The sequence below is a fragment of the Macrobrachium nipponense genome, chromosome 13, assembly GCF_015104395.2.
Source record: "Macrobrachium nipponense isolate FS-2020 chromosome 13, ASM1510439v2, whole genome shotgun sequence".
NCBI classification, from domain to species: domain Eukaryota; kingdom Metazoa; phylum Arthropoda; class Malacostraca; order Decapoda; family Palaemonidae; genus Macrobrachium; species Macrobrachium nipponense.
Window position 1 is genome coordinate 37,235,386 of NC_087206.1, and position 16,517 is coordinate 37,251,902.

Sequence of the window (16,517 nt, forward strand, 5' to 3'; positions counted from 1 at the left end):
TCGGAGAGTCTGCTGGTACTGGGCTGCGGCAGGCAGCCCCAATACACCGCCAGCTCTTGCTCCACTTGTCATCCTGAGTTGCCAGGGTAATCCATTCCAAGAAGGAATGCGTTCGGCTAGAACCATCGAGCGCAACAAAATACGCTCGAGCATTTGCATTTAAACGAAACGGATTTCGGTGAATACAAAAGCTGAGGTGGTGTTGTCGTAACAATACCATAAGTATCTCAAAATTGAAACTGGTAACTCCTGGGAGGTTGCAGGCAGTCCCAAGTTGCAGTTCAATTAAGAAGATACTATTCGTCTCTGTCACAATCCGTAGAGTTAACACGGTATGTGCCTACACCTCGGACAATTCAACTGATTAACAGAGTCATGTCGCGAGGGCAATATACGTAGTATATTTGTAGGTTCCTGTACAAAGACCTCCATCCTAAATTCTTTTCCATTCAAGGAATGAGAACAAGGACTGGAAGCAGACACCTTTCATTCTCTAATGAAGAGAGTGAAGGAGAAGTTTTCCCCGAAGGAAGACTTCAATGGTGATAACAGGATACTGAAGACGATAGTTCAAGCCAAACTGGATGTTCCCACCCATTCTTCTCTATCCCAGGGTTGGCCGCCTAATGTGATATTTTCTTCGTTCAGCAGCAGTGCTTCTTCCAAACGCTAGAAATTCCAGGAATTCGAGCATTCGGCGAGATTCCCGATTATCGTAGTCACAATTACTATCTGGGATTCTCGTCTAGCTCACTCTGGACCATGGTTTCACCCAAGTGTTTGTAGATCGTAGAAAACCAAAACACTCAGAGTGCTAGAAATTCCGGAGAATTCTAAGTGCTCGGCGAAACCCCCACTGAATTCATCAGACGATCATCAGTTGGTGGTCCTCCCGATTCCCGTAGAAATCGAGGATGGGGCAGGATCCTTCCTCAATGACGGGGACTTACATCCGGTAGGACCCGAAGGTCACCCAGGAACGCAGCCCCCAATGTGGATCCTAACGGGGAGAACCTCTGCAGCTCCCACCCTCCCCTTTCCTTCGTAGCCGTAGGGAGAGAGGGAATGGGGGAGAAAGATTGAATACTCGCTCGCCTTCCCAGCGGAAACTAGCAGTTGGAGAAGCGAGTACGAGCAGCCATTCACCTTGCGGTGATGGCCGCTGGCAAGGTGATGGCCGCTCAGTCTGGGAAAACGTTACCCGTCAGGAGAAAACGTTTTCTAGAGGAGGGTTACAAACTCGTACTGTAGGCTAAGCGTCTGACTACACCGTGACCGTCGTCTGGGTGAGGCTGAGTGAGCACCTGACAGGAGAGAGCCGATACCGTCCTCCGACGTGTCCCAGTCCTCGTCGAGGTCGAAACCTCTCAAGAGGACCAAAGGGGGGAACGCGCCCTGTTCTCTTGAGTGCATGGTCCAGACGGACGCGGTCACGTGAAGGTCCCTCCCAGAGTCTGGGAGGCATCATTCGTCCTTGCCAGCCCACCCACGATCTTCTCCAACCACGTGAGCGAGGATCTGTTTTGGTCCCAAGACCGACCAGGCTCGTGGCCCTATCATAAGAAGAGCATTCCTCACGGTCACTCCTGTTCGCCTCGTTCCTCCCGGTGTAGCCTGAGGAGGTTGAAGGGACCGGTGAGGGAGACCTGATGCTCCTACCCTGCCTACTAGCAGAACTGGTAGGCTGGGAGGCGATCGAGCTGCAGGTCTGGACCAGCAGCTTCTTGCGGAGAAATGCTGGACCAAGGAACGGGTTAACCTGTTTGGGCGGCATCGGATCCTCAGATGGCACGTAGAATTTCTCTCCGTCGCAGTAGAGGAGGAGGAAGGAATAGCTTGACTACCTGCCAGACCGAGCAAAACCCTCCTGTCCAGAGGACGAGCGAGTTCACCTGGCCCTTAGCACTGAGTCGGCCAGTTGCGATTGCGGCAGACCCACCGTCGCCCTGGGTTCCATTTTAGGCCCCCAGAACGACTCGAGCTGGGACGTGGGCTCAGAAGGTGGGAGCGGCGATCTTTCCCCGAGGTCGTTGTGCTGACGAATCAGCGCAATGACCTCAGCAAAATTCCTCTGGATCTTGAGGAGTAGGACCGTCAAGCCCCTCCAGCAAGAACGGCTCCCGAGACTCTCCTCCTTCAGAAGGAGAAACAGCTACAGACCTCCCTGCCACTTGCGCATACGACCTGGTCGATCCGAGGACCGTGCCTGGCACGTAGGGCGTCGTGGCGGGGCGCGCCCCACGATCACTCCTTGTTGCCTCGCCCTTCCCGGTGTAACCCGAGGAAGTTTAAGGAACAGGAGAGGAAGACCTGACGCTCCCCCCTCGCTCACCGGCAGAACCGGTGTGCTTGGGGGGCTGCAGGCGATCGAGCTGCAGGCCTGGTCGTGCCGTTCCCCTGGAGTGAGCGGCTGGACCGAGAACAGCGGCCCCAGTCCCGTGCGTCAGAGGAGCTGCTGCTGGTCCCCCTATCCGTCCGGTCCCGGTGGGAGCGGCGGTCAGGGGACCTGCAGAGACCACTGTCGCGGTGGGACCGGTGCCTGTTCTCACGGTGTGGCGAACCGCTGGAACCAGTTCCTGCGATCGAGGGGACCTCTTACCAGCCTCAGCCCATGGTCGGTCTGGGACCGTCACGGCAACCCTGGTAACCAGCTGGTCGCTATGAGAGCGATCGCTGGCCTGGAGAGAGTCACTGGAGTGGCTCTCACCAGCCTTCCGCTCCGTGCCTTGGTCCTGGCGCCGAGCGAACTCGGACGCCTGAGCCTTGGCTGCACAGTCGCCCTCAGGAGACCATACTCTCGGTACATCTCACGAACGAGAAACCGAGCCGGAACCTGGTGCAGCGGCAGCGCCACTAGCACCAGGCGAGGAAGTACCGGTGTTAGCCGGTACCCATCTGGTCCCCGTCTTCTTCTTCCTTGCGGAAGGAGAGACGGGCCCGCTCCTGAAGGAGCAGGAGGACCAGCGGAAGAAACCCCCGTCCCACCGAAGTGAGAGAGGCCCTTAGAAGTTCCCAAGGGAGCCTTCTTAGGGGGGAAGGAATGAATTGAATTGAATTTATAAATTTTGTGGCCATTTGCCACGCGCCGGAGCCAAAGGCCATTCAGCGCATATATATCAACAAGATATATTTACTAAAAAAGTTATACATAATTAATCCAAATTATTAAAATAAACTTCATATTAAAATACTCAATTAAATATCATAAAACAAATAGATTTCCTTAAGAAATTTAAAAATGATATTGTAATGATACAATTAAGTTTGTTCATACTTACCTGGCAGATATATATAGCTGATAATTTCGTATTTCGACCGACAGAATTTAAAACTTACGACACACGTAGTGGGAGTCAGGTGGTTAGTACCCATTCCCGCGCTGGGAGGCGGGTATCAGGAACCATTCCCATTTTCTATCATAATTTTTATTTCCACTGTCTCCTGAGGGGAGGTGGGCGGGTAATTAATTATATATATCTGCCAGGTAAGTATGAACAAACTTAATTGTATCATTACAATATCATTTTGTTCATGCAACTTACCTGTCAGATATATATATAGCTGAATCCCACCTTTGGTGGTGGGAGAGACAGAATAGAGGATTTAGGAAACACATATATGCAGATATTTGATATCTTGGTTCCTTACCTGTTAGCATAGCTGGCTTCGTGATTACTGCCACGTAAGTCTGCTTGTGCTACTAGAGTTGCCAGCAAGGTAGAGACCTATGAAGCTGGTGCACTCCAGATGATCTGTCAACAGGGGCGAGACCACGACGTGACTAGACCATGGACCATACTAATGAGGGCAACGAGGACAAAAATATCACCACCTGGCTTAGTTTACCCAAGGTATCCCACTTAACTAAGCTAATGGAAGGGAGACCCGCCCCAGGCGGTCACCCCACAACCATAAAACACGAGTTAAAAACCCCCCTAATCCCCTAAAGGATAGGATAGTGTTACCTCCTGCCCCCAAAACAGTGTCTGCAGCAATGTATGGTCCGAGGGAGAAGCAATTTTCGTATGTCACTTTCACCTCCCGCAGGTAGTGTGAAGCGAACACCGAATTGCTTCTCCAAAATGTGGCATTCAAAATATCTTTGAGCGCCATATTTTTGTGAAAAGCTACCGAAGTAGCAATAGCTCTCACCTCGTGAGGCTTTCACTTTCAGAAGCTTCAAATCACTATTCACTGCACTTATCATGCGCTTCTTTAATCGTATTCCTGATATGAAGTGGAACGCCCAAGTGCGGTTTTTTCGGGGGGACCATAGGAAGATCCGGTTTCCTCACTGAACACCACAAATTGTCAGATGAACCTCTGCAAGCTTTAGTTCTCTGCAGATAGAACTTTAGAGCCCTGACAGGACACAGGAATCTCTCACGTTCATTTCCCACTATATCTGACAACCCTTTGATTTCAAAGGTCTTCGGCCACGGGTTGGAAGGATTCTCGTTCTTTGCTAAGAAGTGGGACTTAAAGAACAAATCGCACTACTGTCTGAAAACCCAATCTGCTTGCTAATGGCCTGAATTTCGCTAACCCTCTTCGTCCGTCCCGGCAGAGGCGGTTAGGAAGATCGTTTTCTTCGTCAGATCCTGATAGAAACTGAATGAAGCGGTTCGAAGTTTAATTGACTCGACATCAAATATTTGAGCACCACATCCAAGTTCCACGAGGGTACTTTAGGCTGGACGACCTTCTTAGTCTCGAACGATCTAATGAGATCATGAATGTCTTTATTATTAGTCAAATCGAGTCCTCTGTGCCTAAAGACTACAGAAAGCACGCTCCTGTAGCCTTTAATAGTTGGAAACAGCCAACTTCACTTCCTCTCTCAGATAAAGAAGGAAGTCAGCTATCTGGCTCAGAGAGGTTGTGGTGGAGGAAATGCCCTTCTTCCTGCACCAGGATCTGAAGACAGCCCACTTCGATTGGTACAGAGCGATTGAGGAGGGCCTCCTTGCGGTGGCAATCGCCTTCGCCACAGGTCTTGAAAAACCCCTCGCTCTGGCCAACTTCTTGATAGTCTGAACGCAGTCAGAAACCCTAGAGCGGGAGGTTTTTTGTGGTACCTCTCGAAGTGGGCTGTCTGAGTAGATCTTTCCGTTAAGGGCAGAGTTCTCGGAAAGTCTACCAGGAAGGACATCACCTCTGTGAACCAGTCGGCTGCCAGCCAGAAGGGGGCGATGAGTGTCATCCTCGCTCCTTCCGATGCCGCAAACTTCCTCATCACTTCCCGAGGATCTTGAGCGGGGGAAAAGCGTATATGTCTAGACCGACCAACTCCAAAGTAGGGCGTCTACTGCGACTGCTCCCGGGTCCAGAACTGGGGAGCAATAGAGTTGAAAGTCTTCTCGTCCTGGAAGTTGCGAAGACATCCACCTGTGGGACAGCCCCACAGGTCCCACAGCGAATGGCAAAACCTCTTGGTGAAGGGTCCACTCTGTCGGCAAAGCTGTCCTCGTCGACTGAGAAGGTCCGCTCGAACATTTTTGTACTCCTGACACGAACCTTGTCAGGATAGTGACTTCTTGCGCTTTCGCCCATAAAAGGAGTTCCTTTGCGATGGCAAACAGAGAAGGCGAGTGAGTTCCCCCTTGATTTCTTAGGTATGCCAGTGCTGTGGTGTTGTCCGAATTGATCTGAATGACTTTGCCGGATACTTCTTCCTGGAAGAACCTGAGAGCCAGGTAAATCGCTGACAGCTCTTTCAGATTGATGTGCCAGGACACCTGTTCCCCTCTCCAGGTGCCCGACATTCTTTCCCTCCTAGTGTTGCTCCCCAACCCGTGGACGACGCGTCGGAAAACAACACTAGGTCGGGGTTCCGAAGTTTGAGGGAGAGCCCTTCTGCGAGCTTCCGTGGATCTGACCACCAACTTAGGTGATCCTTCACCTCTCTCGTTAAACACAAGATCGCCTCCAGATCTTGTTTGTTCTTCCAACTGTTGGCTAGGAAGAATTGAAGAGGTCTGAGGTGCAGCCTTCCCAGAGAAACAAACTTCTCCAGTGAGGAAATGGTCCCCAGCAAACTCATCCATTCCCTCACCGAGCATGTTTCCTTCCCCAGAAAGGTCGCCACTTTTTCCAAGCATTGAAGTTGTCGCCCCTGGGACGGAAAAAAGAAAACCCGAAAAGCCACTGAGTCCATCTGAATCCCCAGATAGACTAAAGATTGAGAAGGAGTCAAATGCGACTTTTCGAGGTTTACTAGAAGCCCCAGGGACTTCGCTAACGTCATTGTCGTGTGTAGGTCCTCCAGACACCGGTCCCGCGATGAAGCTCGAATAAGCCAGTCGTCTAGGTAGAGAGAGATCCTTATATTCTCCAGATGAAGCAGCCTTGCCACGTTCTTCATCAGAATGGTGAAAACCATCGGCGCTGTGGTCAGACCAAAGCAAAGTGCCCTGAATTGGAATACCTTCCCCTTCAGGACAAATCGCAGGTATTTCCTTGATTGGGGATGGATGGGGACGTGAAAATACGCGTCTTGGAGGTCTAGTGAGACCATCCAATCCCCCGGTCTTAAAGCTGACAGCACCGATTGAGGTGTCTCCATCTTGAATTTCTTCTTTATAACGAAGAGATTTAGGCTGCTGACATCGAGGACGGGTCGCCACCCCCCCGAATGTTTCGGCACCAGGAACAGACGGTTGTAAAATCCTGGAGATTCCAGGTCGAAGACCTGTTCCACCGCTGCTTCTCGATCATTTGTTCCAGCAGATCGAAAAGCACTTTCTGTTTTCTCTCCTCGATAAGAGGGAGACAAATCCTTTGGTGTTGAGGATAGCGGGGGGGGTGTGACTTCAAGAACGGGATCCTGTAACCTTTCCTCACAACATCCAGCGACCAAGGGTCGGCATCTCTCTCTTCCCAGGCTTTCGCGAAAAAACCGGTTATGGAAAAGCCTGGGCTTTCTTATCCCGGGCGTTCACTTGAAGGTGTGGACTTCCAAAATTTCAACCTTCCTACTCTTTGAACGGGAGAGGCAGGGGGGGTTTTTCCCTCCTTCGGGTAACAGAGAAAAGGGGCCTCTTTTCCTCCGGGGGGAGGGGGGGCTGTTTTTTTGTCGGAGGGGAAGGATCCAGGCGACGAAAGGGCTTCGGTTTCTTGGTAAACGAAACTCCAGAAGATGAAGCAGCTGCTGCCTTCTAGAAGACTGAGCCAGAAGATCTTGCGTTGCCTTCTCCTTGAAGGCTTGAAGCTATGTCCTTAACCCATCAGTCTGGGGGAAGAGATGGTCTGAAAACGGAGCGAAAAGCAAGTCCGCCTTTTGCGCTGGAGAGACGGATTTGGCCGTGAAGTTACAGAAGAGTGCTCTCTTCTTGAGAATCCCCGAGCTAAAGTGCGTAGCCAACTCCTCAGAACCATCCCTGACGGCCTTGTCCATACAAGAAAGTACACTGGACAGCTCCCCCAGACTAATAGTATCAGAACTCCTTGACCTGGCATCTAAAACTCCAAGACACCAGTCGAGAAAGTTGAAGACCTCTAGAGTCCTGAAGAGGCCTTTTAGATGAAAGTCGAACTCGTTATGGGTCCAAGTGACTTTTGATGAAGACAGAAGGGCTCTTCTGGAGGCGTCCACGATGCTCCCGAAATCACCTTGAGCAGAGGCTGGTAGTTTAACACCTACGTCCTCTGCCCGTCTCATACCACATGCCCTCCTTTACCGCAGAGTCTTGATGGCGGTAAAGCCAAAGAGGACTTTCCTGACGCTTTCCTCTTCTCCATCCACTCATGGACTTTCCGGAACGCTTGCTTCGTGGAAAGCGACTTCTTCATTTTAACGAACCCCGATGCCTTCGATGCTTTAAAAGAAGAGAATTGAGAAGGGGGAGTACGAGGGGCTTCCGGTTGAAAAGTTTCTCCAAACTCCGACTGTAGGAGACGCATCAAAACTTTATAGTCCGATGAGACAGGAGCTGGTTGCTGTTCTTCCTCTGCTTCTACTAAATTATCGCTAACTCCTTCCTCAGAAACTGGAGAAGTAGGAGGAAAAACTCTGAAGTAAAATTGACGAACAGGAAGGGTTCCTTCATCCACCTGAAACTTGTGTTGGTGAGGAACTGGTGTCCACCAGCGCGCGCTTGGCGTCCGAATCCACACGTTTGGCGCCGACAGGTGCGCGCTCGACATCTACTAACACACACGTCCTGGCGGGTTTGTTCTTCCCACCACTGGCGCACACTGAGCGTCCACTAGTGCACGCTTGGCTTCCACTGGTGCGCGCCGAGCGTCAGTCAGCGCGCGGCTGCCGCCCACTGGTGCACGTTTATCAACAACAGGTGCGCGTTTGGCGGCAACGGAAGCGCGCTCCACTTGCACAGAAGCGCGCTCATCGTCCACCACGCTGCGCTTGCGAACATTCGAAGACTTGCGAGCAGGGAGATATCTCATCCTGAGAGCGAGAAACGAACTTCTCACCTCCTCTAGAGAGCTGCTGGGGAGCAGAATGAACTCTAGAGGGAGACTCGAACGAAGCGAGGCGAGCGAGGAGAAAGAGCAGGTCTTGACTTCTTCACAGGAAGCTTCTCATCCTTTCTACGACGCGGAAGAGATCTCCTAGAAGCAAGAGCGTCCTGAAGTTGCTGCTGCAGTGGACTGAATGATCCTCTTGGTTGGCGAATCTTCCTGCTCCGGGGAGGGACTGATCCTGTGAGCAGGAGAGCGGCGAGGGGACGCCTCCCTCCTCCTCCCAGGTACGGCCTCCTCCCGAGCTCTAGAGCGACTGTATCGCTCGCACGAACTAACCGAATCCAAAGTCCGAAGACTCTCTACGCCTTTTCTGCGGCGGAAAAGCAGCGAACGCACTGTCAGGAGAAGATCGCAAATTCGGGAGAACTAGGACGTGAAGCGTCAATATCACGCGCCGTCCTTTTCAGCGGACGGGAAGCACCGTGAGAACTCCACCCTTTACGTGGGGATGAAGCCTCCGATGACGAAAAACACTCCTTGAGGAGACGTGCCCGTGCACGCTCCCTGGCAGTCTGGCGATTTTCATCAGTAACTGCTGAAGGCACGCCAGATCGGTGGGGGTTCCTTGTAACCCTCCTTCGGCTTTCGACATGCTCCCTCCCCAGGTCCTGGGAGTCAAGCAGAGGTCCAGGCCTAGAGGCGAAAAAAACGAGGCCGATCTGACGCACCCTCCACTACACAAGGGGTATCACTGCACTTTTGCACATCACTTTTGCTCTCAAGAGCCAACACTTTCGATTCTAAATTACGAATCGATCCAAAATTAAGGATAACAGTATTACTCTCTACAGACACTGCTCAGGGCCCGGAGGCAAAACTACAGGGTTAGGAGCATTAACAGAAGGAGGGTTAACAGGAGAAACATTAATTTCTTGCACACCTGAAACACTCCTGGAGGAAGACCTCCTTAACCTATCCTTTTCAAGTTTCCTAAGATAGGTATCATACGCCTTCCACTCAGAATCTGTTAATCTTTCGCACTCCTTGCAAACGGCTTTCATACACACATTCATGCTCCCTGCAACTCTTACATACCGTATGTGGGTCTACTGAAGCTTTCAGTAGCCTACCTCTACATCAGTCCTAGAGCAGAACCTTGCGCTAGCTGTACTTAGCCCTGACATATTATCCCAGAGAAGTTCCAAACCAAAATCAAATCAATCCACTAATAACGTGTGCCTAGCCACCGATCCAAGTCAATTAATCCAAAAAAGAACCAAAAGGGATACTCAAGTAGCAAAAAGTTTCCAATCCAGACGGAGGTGCTGTAAACAGATGTTCACAACACCGGCGACAGAAAAATTATGAATAGAAAATGGGAATGGTTCCTGATACCCGCTCCCAGCGGCGGGAATGGGTACTAACCACCTGAACTACCCACTACGTGTGTCGTAAGTTTTAAATTCTGTCGGTCGTCGGAAATTATCAGCTATATATATATCTGACAGGTAAGTTGCATGAACAAAATCTCTTCTACGGGAGCACCCTCTCCTAAAATATCTGACAAAGGTTTGTTGGTGAAACCAAAACCGACGTCCTATGATAAAATAAAGAGGGACAGTCAACAAATATATGCCTCACTGTAATGCCAACATTACAATTGGAGCATTGAGGAACCTGCCTCTCTGCTCCACTAGTTAAAAGATACCGGTGAGTTAAAAAAGTATGCCCTATACGCAGGCGTGTTTAAAACTATACTAGATCTTCTATCCATCCCAGAAGGAAGGTGACCAGGGATGAACAGAAGGTCTGATCGATTTCAGCTTTAAATTCACTATTCAAGCTGGACCAGTGATTCTGCCACTTAGTCCTACCAAAATGATTTAATAAAAAGTTTAAAATCTTCACAGGGAACCCTCACAGAGTGGGAAGCCCGGGAGGAAGCTGCCTGCTTAGCGGCTGTATCAGCCAGCTCGTTACCACGAATTCCCACATGCGAGGGAAACCCAACAAAACTTCACACCGATGCGTTTTCGAGAATGCAGGAGGACCAGCCAATCCTGCACCTCTTGGACGAGTTGATTAGATGGCGTCAACTTCTGGAGTGCAGCTAGGGAACTCTGGGAATCACAATAAATAATATAAGAGTCCCCAGTGCTACCTGTACTAAAAATAAATTTCAAAACGCTAAAATTGCAAAAATCTCTGCATTAAAAAATTGAGAATTTAATAGGGAGGCTTTTTGTAATTGTTCTCTCACCGACGATGACAGAACATCCAACTCCATTTGCTGATTTTGATCCATCTGTATATACAGCAGCCTTCTTCTTCCTCGGCTTGGAAGCCTTGGAAGTTGAAGGGGAAGAGGCGGCAGCAGGCGACGAAGAAGACGACGACGACACCTTTCTCTTCTTCTTCTTCGTCAGCTCCCTCAGGACAGACGTCAGGTCCTCCATCCAGGATGGAGCCAGGGCTGCTGTTGCTGAAGCAACAGGGCCCGGCTGCACCTGTCCGGAAGGACCAGCGACTGGGGCAGGCAAGCAACCACACGGGCTGGGACGATGTCGGCAGGTGCAGGAACAGCAGGAGCGGCAGGTACGGCAGGCAGGTCAGGTACAGTAGGAGACGGGGCAGCAGCCAGCGACATCCTGGGTACCGGCGGCAGGTCCAGGGGCGAGCTCTTCAGGCATCGGAAGTCAGGGGCTGGCAGCACGAAGAACCTGGGAAGGGGATTGGGCCCTGCAGAGCGGCCGTCGGAGTCACTGACATCACATGCGGGGTGTAGACAAGGTGAGGAGGGGCAGCGTACCCTGGAGTTGAGACAGTGGTGGTAGTGGTGGTCACCACTCCATGGGTGACCGGCACAGCACCCTGCCAGATGCTGGAGCAGCCCCTGGGACGCTTGGCATGCCCTGGAGCCCCAGCGACACCCGCACCTGGCCGAGGTCGTCGCCTGCAGCAGGAGCACCTGAGGAAGCAACAGTTGGGTGATGGGGGGGGGGGGCGAGCTCCACCCCGAGCGAACAGAAGACCCCGAATACAAATGCATGTCGGGGCACCTCGCATCCTCCTCTACGCTCGACAGATCAGGCGAAGAGAAGGACCGAGAAACCCCCCCGAAGGGGAAGGCGCCATATGCGGGAGCTGAGCCGGGGACAGGAAAGAAGAGGAAGTGTCCGTAACCAAGGGAGTCGCTGGAGAGCTTTCCGACGACTCCTTGCAGTCTAAGCTTCCCTCCTACCCTCGTACAGCACCCACTGCACCTCCGACCAATTCACACAAAAATACATGGCTCGGTACAAGAGCATTCACGCCCCCGCACAAAGGACATGAGGATCTATCTTGGGGAAAGAGCGAAAGACCCCACACTTGCGGCCCTCCACACCAGGGCAAACTCTGCGGCTGATGGGGGGGCGTGGGGATAGCTCCATTGCATGAGAATCCATAATCAATGTAATAAAAAGTAATAGAGAGAGTCATGTACTTACAATACACTTTCACTACACTGACAAACCAAGTTGAAGAAACAACACAACCAAAGCATACGACGATGAAGCAGGCAGAGAGCGATGACGAATACGTCCTCCACCAACGTGGCCGAAAGCAAAAGTGATTCTTCACCTCCCAGTCGAGCGGCGCGCACACTGTCGGACAAGCAGTTAACTACCAAACTCCCTTGTTTGAAGCTTACGACCGTTCCAGCTGCCGCTAGTTACCTTCCTATTGTAAAAGGACCGATAGTTTGTATTTCGTATCGGAACAACTACTTATTTTCTAATCAGCTTGACTTTCTTACCCACCTTAGGTAGCTATAGATGTAGGCTATATCAATGCATCTTCTTCCTCCCCTCTAAATAGCAGTTATTTTTCAGTAGAGTCCACCCACCTCCTACATAAAACATGTGAAAGCAAGATATATATTCTAAACACATTACCTACTGTGACAATTTCCTCCTACATGCGCAACAGTTCCACCTACTCATTGCAGTCCTCTAACTACAGCCTTGTACATCCATGTAATGTAATATTATTGGCTAATGGATTTTGCCTAGTCACAATTCTTATAGGTCTTTTTGTACTAAGTTTTGACTGGCTTTTCATGAAAGATGACAGGTTCTTCCCCACAACAAAATTTTCAGTTTAACGATGGTGCCTCCATGTGGGAAAGTTGTAGGTGCACCTACCGAGACTGAAGTGGTACTGTCACAATTTATACAAAATAATGAAGAAAGTTTATCCTATTTACGAGAACATGCTATGTTACCAAGAATGTGAAGTGCTCCAAGTGTGATAAGCCGTGCTTTTTAAAGTCGGATCGACATCAATAAAGTGAGACAATTTGTCATTGTAGATCATTTTCGGCATGATTTTTAAGGGGGAGGGGGGTCACAGGCAGGCAAAGCTTCCCCCCCCCCCCAAATAAGGATAACCTCTCCCTAGGTTAAGTTAGATGGTTGTGTTAGGTTATACTGCTTCTCTTATTTTACTCATTTTCTGTATTCCTCACTTTTGTAAATCATGGTTTAGAAAATGGGATGATTTAGAAAATGGAGCTCAGGATAGCTACCTTGTCCCGAGTCACTCCATAAATGCTCTTTCCCCCTCTTATGTTTACATGGAAAATCATTTATTGTTAGTTTTTTGTCGCTTTTTATATTCTGGTGTTATTAGGTATCTTCCGCCTAGCTATTACTCGTTTTCGTTTTCCCCTAAACATAAAACCCGGCTCCCACCTGGGTGCCCCAATTATCGTTGTGATATTTAGGGTGGTGGTCAATGGAAAATGGGTAGATCTAGGATACCTATCCGCGGCAGCCCAGACTATGGCAGTTACTGTTTTTCTATGCAGTTTTACCTACTGAACAAGAATTTTAAGTAATATTTATTTGGACGACTGTAATTAATCCCCAGGGGCCAGTACTAAACACGGCGAAATACATTGGACACCCCAATCCCTGGTGGATGGCGTATCCACGGTTACGTTTCTTGCAGGGTAATTCTAAAGAATAGTACTGCATGATCGAACTGCAAGGAACGTAACCGCGGATACGACATCCACTAGGGATTGGGGCGTCCAATGTATTTCGCCGTTTTTAGTACTGGCCCCTGGGGGTTAATTACAGTCGTCCAAATAAATATTACTTTAAATTCTTGTTCAGTAAGTAAAATAATGTAGGAAAACGTCAATTGCCATAGTCTAGGCCACCACGGATTGCTTCTGTAGAAATACCAATTAATGTTTTACGCAGGATACCTAATAACATCAGAATACAACAAATCAGGAAAACTAGCAGAAAAATTAGTTTTTATTGCAAAAACCGCAGGGTGGAATCTAACGAAAAATTACCTAAATACTAGCTAGCGAGCCTAGTGGTTGTACTAGTCTAAGTAGGTATAAAAGGAAAAAATTTGCCAACTTGTTATTTTAGACATTCAGTAGGGGGAAACACCAGCGACTACCAAACCTTATCACGGTTTTCAGGTCTTATTCACTCGATATTTAAATGGTGAAACAAGAATACAATTACAACTCCAAGCATACCATTCAAAAGATTGAAGTTTTGTCAACATAATGTGATATATGAAAGCCCCATACGAACTAAAATAAGCATGTGACGCTCTTCGTAAAATATGTTTTCAAGGCAGTTTTGAAATCCAATATGACGGCTACCATGTGGATGTACAGGTTCTGATCAGTGACGACAACCATCTTTCCCAGCACTCATTTGAACAATGTTAGCATATATATGTAACATTTATTGATCTTACTCAAGATTGCAGTTGTAATCAGCACAATAAAACAACATTTTGTTGCCTATATTACTGAAAGTATGAAACCTTTTATTCCCAGGGTCATGGTTTGAACTGAATTCATTTTTACCTTGTAATCGGTGGTTTTTATCCTTACTGCCATCACAACTGAAACTCCACAGGGCTTATTTGATTGTTATTATACAGATTTTGGTCTCAATTCACTCCACATTGCACTTTAAACAAGTTGCTGTTCCTGGTTCTTAAGCACGCGCGCCACAAACACAGTTACGAGCAGCAGACGACGAAACTGCAAAGTTTTAAGCCCTAAATTATTAACTTTACTCGTTATTTGGTTCAACTTTACTTTGTTATTTAAAAATGATATTGTTATGATACAATAAAGTTTGTTCATACTTACCTGGCAGATATATATATAGCTGTATTTTCTGAGTCCGACAGAATTTAAAAAACAAAAACTTCCGACACACGCAGTGGTCGGCCAGGTGGTTAGTACCCATTCCCGCCGCTGGGAGGCGGGTATCAGGAACCATTCCCATTTTCTATTCATAATTTATTTCCACTGTCCCCTGAGGGGAGGTGGGTGGGTACTTGATTATATATATCTGCCAGGTAAGTATGAACAAACTTTATTGTATCATAACAATATCATTTTGTTCATGAAACTTACCTGTCAGATATATATATAGCTGAATCCCACCGTTGGAGGTGGGAAGGGACAGAATAGAAGGATTTTGGGAAACAAATGCATGCAGATGATTTACATCTTGGTTCCACCTGTTAGCATAGCTGGCTTCGTGGTTACTGCCACGTAAGTCTGCTTGTGCTACTAGAGTTGCCAGCGAGGTAGAGACCTATATAGCTGGTGCACTCCAGATGATCTGTCAACAGGGGCGAGACCACGACATGACTAGACCATATTGACCATACCATGAGGGCTAAGAAGTAAAATAAATATATATATATAATCACCACCTGACCAACCTAGCCAAAGTTAAGGTGTTTTAACTAAGGCTTAAGAGTTAAGAAGTCGCCGTTGTCGGCGACTCAAACTACTAAATTAAGAGCTCTTCCTAACCATTTTCTACAGGATAGGATGAGGGGTGGTACTTCTTGCCCCCAAGATTGTGTCTGCAGACACGTATGGCCCTAGCGAGCAGCAGATCTCATATGCCATCTTCACATCTCGCAGGGAGTGTGAAGTGAACACAGAGTTGCTTCGCTAAAACATGGTACTCAGGATGTTGCTGAGTGCCATGCTCTGTTGAAATGCTTCCGAGGCCGCGCCCTCACCTCGTGAGCATTCAGATAAAAATATTTCAAATCTTTGTGCAAACACAATGAAGGAGCATTTTTGAAAGAACTCCTTAACACTAAAGCCAGGGTGTTCTTCAAAATGGGCAAGTCTGGTCTTTTTCGGAACACTGCAGATTGCCCGAATGACTTCGACTTTCTTGAGTTATGTAGATAAAACTTGAGAGACCCGACAGGGCACAGGACTCTCTCTGGCTCCTGCCCACTAACTTGTGCCATCCTTGCTTCCAAGCTCCTGGCCCGAGGACAAAACGGGTTTCCATTCTTAGGCCACAACGGAAGGCTTAGAGAGCACACCGCCTTGTGTTCTCTAAAGCCAAAACTTGTGACGATGGCTTAAAATCTCACTAACCCTCTTTGTCGTATCTAGGGTGGTTAGAAGAAGGCCTTCCTGATCACATGCAAGAAGTTAACAGGTAGGAGAGGTTCAAATGCTTTGACATCAAGAACTTCAGACTACGTCTAAGTTCCATATTGAAAGCTTCGATCTGGACATGCACAGTCAGTCCGTCTGTACTAAAGTCAGGTGACCGACTAGTTGACCAGTCAGATGAATCAAGGACAGCAAGGCTGTACCCTGAAGACCATAAGGCACTATTCTTCGCTGAAGGATGAGTGCCTGGACTGCCTGGGCAATTCAATCTAAGCAAACCTTGGGGGGTGTATCAACGCAACCCAACGTCGTCAGCGAATAAACTCCTGAGCAACTCCTGACTCGAGCTTCTGGTGCCAGGAGAAAAGAGCGAGGAGCAAAAAGGCGATTCAGTCCCGAAGGAAGAATGCCTGACAGTCCAACCTGGTCTCATGTTACTCGATCATCGGGGGTGTATAAACGCAACCGACTTCGTCAACAAGAAACTCAGGGCTACTATATGTTGCCTGATCTCGCACGAGTGTCTGACTCAGAGAAAACAAGTGAGACAAAAAGTAGATGGTGAGCGGAGTTTCGAGATTCCACAGAACTCAAAGATCGTGAAGGCCTTTGTTGTTTGACAGAAGCAAATCTC